This window comes from Danio rerio, chromosome 8, assembly GCF_049306965.1.
Source record: "Danio rerio strain Tuebingen ecotype United States chromosome 8, GRCz12tu, whole genome shotgun sequence".
In the NCBI taxonomy this organism is placed as follows: Eukaryota; Metazoa; Chordata; class Actinopteri; order Cypriniformes; family Danionidae; genus Danio; species Danio rerio.
In genome coordinates, this window is record NC_133183.1 from 1,267,433 (window position 1) to 1,274,084 (window position 6,652).

A 6,652-nucleotide genomic window follows, 5' to 3' on the forward strand; every position below is an offset into this window, starting at 1 on the left:
GAATGTGTGTATGGATGTTTCCCAGAGATGGGTTGCGGCTGGAAGGGCATCCGCTGTGTAAAAACTTGCTGGATAAGTTAGCGGTTCATTCCGCTGTGGCGACCCCGAATTAATAAAGGGACTAAGCCGACAAGAAAATGAATGAATGATATAATTACAGGATAAAATCAAAACAAGCTGCATGTTGCTTAATTAAAATAAATATAACGAGCAAATCAAATCAATTTTATACAGACAGAAAGTGATTTATTTTTTAACCAAGAGCAGATTACCACAAATTTAATCGTTAATAATATCTTTGTAAAATTTAAACATCTTATATAATCAATTAAATGTAATAATACGATTATAAGTTGCAGCCCTCATATCTTTAATGATTCCGTATGTAGCATTAATGCGCTGAGCTCCGTTATGCTCGTTTTTGATTCGTTATTTGTGACGGCGGACAGGATTTGAGCATGTTTGCTTGATAAGATCTCTTAAATATGATGCTCCTTAAACAAAAGAGATCTCAGTATTGTCTGGATCAGAAGTAAACTGTTTAGATTGGCAGCCGCTGATGTCTGACTCCATATCTCAAGGAAAAACTAAAGACAATACAAAACTGCTTAAGACACAGTGGAGAAAACCCTCTCGCTTTCCATTAAAACACTGATAAGAACTCAGAAATCTGCAGAAGGATCATTACTTGAGATTAGATTTGATTTATGAAAACAATAACTGATTAAAAGTTAAAACAGCAACATATTTGGTGTTGTTTTAAGCAAATAAACTCACTTTATTTTATTTTATTTCATTAAAAACATTAGAATTAGCATATGTAAATTAATGTTTAGATATTTTGTCAAATTTTACAATACTGTTTTATTAAGTAATGTACTTATACTATGAGTATATTAACAATACACACTAAACAATACATTGATTACAGTGTTTATTTATCTATGTTAATGTTAGTGTATTAAAATAAGGCTATTTACCTTTGGATTTTGATAATACATTAGTAAAAATGAAAATGCGATGAATAAGTGCTGTAAGATTGTTCATTAATAGTTCAATACATTAATTATAAAGCATGCAATGATATAAATACCCGTATTTGAACTGGAAAAAACAAGACCAAATGCCTAATAAAGATTAACTTATTAATTTGTACTATGAATTTACATATAAAATAGCTATTTAAAACTGTAATATTTTGTTGTATTTTACATTTATTAATTTAGCAGATGCTTTATCCCAAGTGATTTTGTTTATTTATTTGTTTAATTGTTTATTTATTGAACAAATAAATGCTGTATAAATATTGTTCGTTATTAGTTAAATACATTACCATTTATTGTGGGGCAGTGTGGTGGCACAGTGGGTAGCATTGTCACCTCACAGCAAGAAAGTTGCTGGTTCGAGTCCCGGCTGGGTCAGTTGTTGTTTCTGTGTGGAGTTTGCATGTTCTCCCGTGTTGGCGTGGGTTTCCTCCGGGTGCTCCGGTTTCCCCAACAGTTCAAACACATGTGCTATAGGGGAATTGATCAACTACACTGGCTGTAGTGTATGTGTGTGAAAGAGTGTGTAGGGCATCCACTGCATAAAACATATGCTGGACGAGTTGGCGGTTCATTCCGCTGTGGAGACCCCTGGTTAATAAAGATTAAACTAAATTGTATGAATTAGATTGCATGAATTCATACAAAATAGACGCTAAATCAAAAAGTTACGAATTGTCTAGAGATTGCTTTGGTCATACTATCAACGTTTATGCTGGAGGTCCAGTGTCCTGCAGATTTTAGCTCCAACTTGCCTCAATACACCCTCAAGGATGTTTCTAGAAAGCCTAGTAAGAGCTTGATTATCCAGTACAGGTGTGTTTGATTTGGGGTTGGAACTAAACTTTGGAGGACACCGGCCCTCCAGAACTGAGTTTGGACACCCCTGCTTTAGATATTATGTAATATTTTCATTCACCTATTCATTTAGTCCCGTATTCATTAGCGGAATGAACCGCCAACTATTCCAGCATATGTTTAACACAGCGGTTGCCCTTCCAGCTGCAACCCAGTACAGGGAAACACCCACACATGCACACAAACACACTTATACACTACAGCAAGGGTGCTCATCTTTGTTCCTGGAGATCTACCTTCCTGCAGAGTTAAGCTTCAACCCTGATCAAACACAACTAAATAGGATCTGAAGGAGGACTTGGTAATTAAAGACAGGTGTGTTTGATCAAGGATGCAGGTGAGCTCTGTAGGAAGGTAGATCTCCAGGAACAGGGTTGAGCACCCCTGCACTACAGTCAGTTTAGTTGATCAGTTCTCCTATAGCGCATGTGTTTAGACTGTGGGGAAACCGGAGCACCCGGAGGAAACCCACGCCAACACGGGGAGAACATGCAAACTCCACACATAAACTGAAACTGCCCCGGCCAGGGCTAAAACCAGCGACCGTCTTGCTGTAAGGGCCACAGTGCAACACCACTGAGCCACCATGCCGCCATTCATCTTCTTATTTATAATAATATAATTTTTTTTTAGCAGATGTTTTTTGTCCCAAGTATCCAGAGGGATTTTATTTCTTTTGTAAAGATAATTGTTTTTATATTTCTTTACATTGAACAAATAAATGCAGCGTTTTATTATGTAAACTTTTCTATGCCATTCCTACACGGATTATGCTTTAGATATATTCTGCAATATTTACCTCCATCTGTTTTAAAGCAAAATAAAACTGTAATGGAGAATTTAAAAGCTCTTAATTGAATCGCTTCTGACAGGCAAACGCAGTAATGCATCTTATTAAAAGCCCAGATGGATAACGAGACGAGCCACAAATGTTTAAAGCAGGTTTGACATCATTAGATTCATTTGAGTTTTGGGTTTCATGCCGGAACAGAAACAAATCTTTATGATGAAAACCTGAACACACACTCACACACACACACAGAGGAAGCATCCATATGATAGAGAGAGCTGAAATATAATTAAAACTCACTCTGGGTCTGATTTTAACTGCATTATTGCATGAAGAGGCCCAGAATACCTCTGATTCATTTATGACAGACGCTCGTTTATCATCACATGACACATGAAACCTGTGTGTGTGTGTGTGTGTGTGTGTGTGTGTGTGTGTGTGTGTGTGTGTTATCATGCATATCTGACACGTCACAACTCACAAATCAAATCTGTGGATTAACGTCCACTGCAGACAGACAACATGACTGACGACCTGCATTCATATTTATACTGTGAAGCAGACTAGAATGTAAGGGAAAACCTAAAAACACACATACAAAACACAAATATTAGTGGTGGGCAAAAATTAATCACGATTCATCAAATTTAAAAGTTTGTTTTGACACTATATATATATATATATATATATATATATATATATATATATGTGTGTGTGTGTGTGTGTGTGTGTACTGTGTTTTTATTATGTACACTCACTGGCCACTTTATTAGGTACACCATACTAGTACCAAGTTGCACCACTTTTGCCTTCAGAACTGCCTTAATCCTTCATGTTGTAGATTCAACAAGCTACTGGAAATATTCCTCAGAGATTTTGCTCCATATTGAAATGATAGCATCACACAGTTGCTGCAGATTTGTCGGCTGCACATCCATGATGCCAATCTCCCGTTCCACCACATCCCAAAGCTGCTCTATTGGATTGAGCTCTGGTGACTGTGGAGGCCATTTGAGTACAGTGAACTCATCGTCATGTTCAAGAAACCAGTCTGAGATGATTGAGCTTTATGACATGCTGCGTTATCCTGCTGGAAGTAGCCATCAGAAGATGGAGACACTGTGCTCATAAAGGGATGGACATGGTCAGCAGCAATACTCAGGTAGGCTGTGGCGTTGATGCTCAATTGGTACTAATGGACCCAAAGACAATCTCCCCCACACCATTACACCACCACCACCAGCCTGAACCACTGATACAAGGCAGGATGATCCATGCTTTCATGTTGTTGAGGCCAAATTGTGAGCCGAGCATCCGAATGTGTCAGCAGAAATGGAGACTCATCAGAGCAGCAACGTTTCTCCAATCTTCTATTGTCCAGTTTTGGTGAGTCTGTGTGAATTGTAGCCTCAGTTTCCTGTTCTTAGCTGACAGGAGCGGCACCCGGTGTGCTCTTCTGCTGCTGTAGCCCATCCGCCTCAAGGTTGGATGTGTTGTGTGTTCAGAGATGCTCTTCTGCAGAGCTCGGTTGTATCGAGTGCTTATTTGAGTTACTGTTGCCTTTCTATCAGCTGGAACCAGTCTGGCCATTCTCCTCTGACCTCTGGCCTCATCAACAAGGCATTTGGGATGTGGTGGAACGGGAGATTGGCATCATGGGTGTGCAGCAGACAAATCTGCAGCAACTGTGTGATGCTATCATGTCAATATGGAGCAAAATCTCTGAGGAATATTTCCAGTAGCTTGCTGAATCTCTAAAGGATTATAGCAGTTCTGAAGGCATTTTTAATCTCAATTGTTTTTGCGTGGTAAAATAAAGGTTATAATAATAATAAAAGGAGGTCCAACCTGGTGCTAGTAAGGTGTACCTAATAAAGTGGCCGGTTAGTGTATATACTAATAAAAAATATAATAAAGAAAAAAAAGATTGAAATAAAATAGAAAAAACATACTTAACATAAATAAAAGCAGGCACTGATCTCAGTATACTAGTGTGGACGGATATATGCTGTGTGTTGTTTTGATGGCAGAACAGCAGGAGCACAGAATCAGTGCAGAAGATCACAGTAACAATCAACGTAAACCAGTTCCACTGCCCGACTCCCAGTCCTGCTTTTGTCAGAATCTGCAGATAAGCAGCGCTACTCAATGTGCTTTGTCCTGGGGGGTTGTGTGTGTCTCAGATGGGTGTGTGTGTCTCAGATGGGTGTGTGTCAAAGTGTGTGAAAGCAGAAACACTAAACACAAAGCAGCATCATTACAGACGCTCTGTTTGAGTTGGAAGAAGATCCATAACATGTGGAGCAATACGGAGACAAAACAGACACAAAACTGAGGAAATGGAGAAACACACAACAACACTGCGTTTACATTCATTGTGAGTGTGTGTGTGTGTGTGTGTGCACAGAGCTGGGGAGTAATCATTATATGTAATAAAGTCACAATCATTCACCTGCCTGTGAAATTTTTATTGTTTTTAAATATTTCCCAAATGATGTTGAACAGATTCAGGAAATGTTCACAGTGTGTCTGATAATATTTGTTCTTCTGGAGAAAGTCTTATTTGTTTTATTTCGGCTAGAATAAAAGCAGTTTTTAATTGTTTTAAAGCATGACAAAGAGAAAAGAAATCAGTTATTAGAGATGAGTTATTAAAACTATTATGATTAAAAATGGGCGGCACGGTGGCACAGTGGTTAGCACTGTGACCTCACAGCAAGGTCGCTTGTTCGAGTCTCGGCTGGGTCAGTTAGTGTTTCTGTGTGGAGTTTGCATGTTCTCCCTGTGTTGGCGTGGGTTTCCTCCGGGTGCCCCGGTTTCCCCCACAGTCCAAACACATGCGCTATAGGGGAATTGATCAACTAAATTGGCAGTACTGTACGAATGTAAATGCAAGAGATTATAGGCTCTATTTTGACGGTCCATGCGCAGTGTAAAGCGCAGGGTGCAAACGCTTTCAGGGGGTGTCAGAATCCACTTTTGCTATTTTAAGGACGGAAAAATCCGCTTTGCGCCGTGGTGCATCAAAGGGTTGAGTTTATTCTCTTAATGAGTTATAGGTGTGTTTTGAGAATAAACCAATCAGAGTCTCATCTCTCATTCCCTTTAATAGCCAGTTATGTCACTACATGGTGCATTTGCTATTTACATGGTGACTTTGAAAGTGTAAAACCCGAGCACTTCACTAGAGAGAAAACAGTTAAACAGAGCATCTGCAGTGCCAGAATGAGAGATGAGCCTCCTCACTCTTTACTTTCACTTTCGCTCTTGGATAGGGAAACCTTTACGCACAGACATCAATTAGCCTATAAATAATTCATTTAGTTTGTTAAGCGCGAAGATTTGTGTCAAAACTATTTCTAAATTCAGTTCTAATTTCCAGCAAACGAATAAATGAATAATAATAATGAAGTGTGCTCAAAAACCTGAGTTATATCCTAAAACACATGCTGCGCCCCATATGGTCTAAAACCTGACAGGTGGACAAATCTAAGCTTGTTTTTAATAAAACAAATATAAATATGGATATAATAAATAATACTGCTAATAATAATAACATTATACAAAAGCAAATTGAATGAATTGAAAAAGCCTCCCGAGATGAAGAAGACATAACAGCAGTGGTTTATATTTATGTAGGCTAGAAAATAATATGTTTTGTAATATTTTAATTCTTTATTATTATATCCTATATATATCCTTAATATTTTAATTCTTTTTCATTTGTAAAGATATTTGCGCATTGTTCTACATCTTGTGTGTATTAAGCGGTGTGTAAGCGAGGCGCACAACTAACACGCTCTGCGCTGGACTTTAGACCGGCTTTGTTCTGGTCCAAAGAACAGACTATTATAGTTTTTTTTAAAATAGCAACGTGCCTTAACACGCCTGCTTTTTGAGACCAGAACGCCTTTGGGTGCACATATGAGCGCAAACGCATTTGCTATTTAAACAAAACGTC